The sequence below is a fragment of the Malurus melanocephalus genome, unplaced genomic scaffold (genome assembly GCF_030028575.1).
Source record: "Malurus melanocephalus ecotype Western Australia unplaced genomic scaffold, MMel_1.1 scaffold_1368, whole genome shotgun sequence".
In the NCBI taxonomy this organism is placed as follows: domain Eukaryota; kingdom Metazoa; phylum Chordata; class Aves; order Passeriformes; family Maluridae; genus Malurus; species Malurus melanocephalus.
In genome coordinates this window covers 41,707-43,081 of record NW_026624600.1, presented here as the reverse complement: position 1 = coordinate 43,081, position 1,375 = coordinate 41,707, and positions in this window count along the sequence as shown.

Here is a 1,375-nt window from a genome sequence, read left to right as displayed (position 1 = left end):
GCTCTGTGCACAGCAGGGCTCCCACACTGCCAGCTGCCCGTGGAGAGCCCCTGATCCCTGCTGGGCATGGGGAGATGGCAGTGCCAGGATGGGTTTCACTGTCTCTGGGATCCCTGGGCTGGGTTTCTCTGTCCCTGGGATCCCTGGGTTGGGTTTCTCTGTCCCTGGAATGGGTTTCTCTGTCTCTGGGCTGGGTTTCTTTGTCCCTGGGCTGGGTGTCTCTGTCCCTGGGCTGGGTGTCTTTGTCCCTGGGCTGGGTGTCTCTGTCCCTGGGCTGGATTTCTCTGCCCCTGGGATCCCTGGGCTGGGTTTCCCTGTCCCTGGGCTGGGTTTCTCTGTCCCTGGGCTGGGTCTCTATGTCCCTGGGATGGATTTCTCTGTCTCTGGGAGCCCTGGGCTGGGTTTCTCTGTCCCTGGGATCTCTGGGCTGGGTCTCTATGTCCCTGGGATGGATTTCTCTGTCTCTGGGAGCCCTGGGCTGGGTTTCTCTGTCCCTGGGATCTCTGGGATGGGTTTCTCTGTCTCTGGGCTGGGTTTCTCTGTCCCTGGGCTGGGTTTCTCTGCCCCTGGCTTGCTCTGGGCTGGGTTTCTCTGTCCCTGGGAGCCCTGGGCTGGGTTTCTCTGTCCCTGGGCTGGGTTTCTCTGCCCCTGGCTTGCTCTGGGCTGGGTTTCTCTGCCCCTGGGCTGGGTTCCTCTGTCCCTAGACTGGGTTTCTCTGTCCCTGGAATGGGTTTCTCTGTCCCTGGGCTGGGTTTCTCTGTCGCTGGGAGCCATGGGTTGGGTTTCTCTGTCCCTGGAATGGGTTTCTCTGTCCCTGGGCTGGGTTTCTCTGCCCCTGCCTTGCTCTGGGCTGGGTTTCTCTGTCCCTAGGCTGGGTTTCTCTGTCCCTGGGCTGGGTTTCTCTGTCCCTGGGCTGTCTGGGGCTGGCCCCAGGCCATGCAGGGCACTCAGGCTGTGCTGTCCCCAGGGGCTGGCTGGACGGCTGTGTTTGAGCCCGTGAGCCCCACGCCTCCTGTGGCCATGGACGTGGGCTCCAGCGTGTGGGACTCGGCCGCCCCGCAGAGCAGCGCCCCGGAGGAGAAGGGCTGGGCCAAGTTCACAGACTTCCAGCCCTTCTGCTGGTAAGAGCCTCAGCATTCCAGCTTCTTGGAGCTTTGGGATGGGGGATATTTGGGATATGTTCTGATGGACTGTGTGGCTGTAATCCTTTCCTATTCCCATCGCTCCCCTTTTATTGTTTAATGTTGTCTGATGATCTTGGATCAGGGCCCCAGTGCTTCCCAGTGCTTCCCAGTGCTCCCAGCTGGGGCTGGCACTTCCTGTGTCCTCCCTGGGGTATCAGAGGGATAAACAAGGTTTATGGAAGGTCAAAATA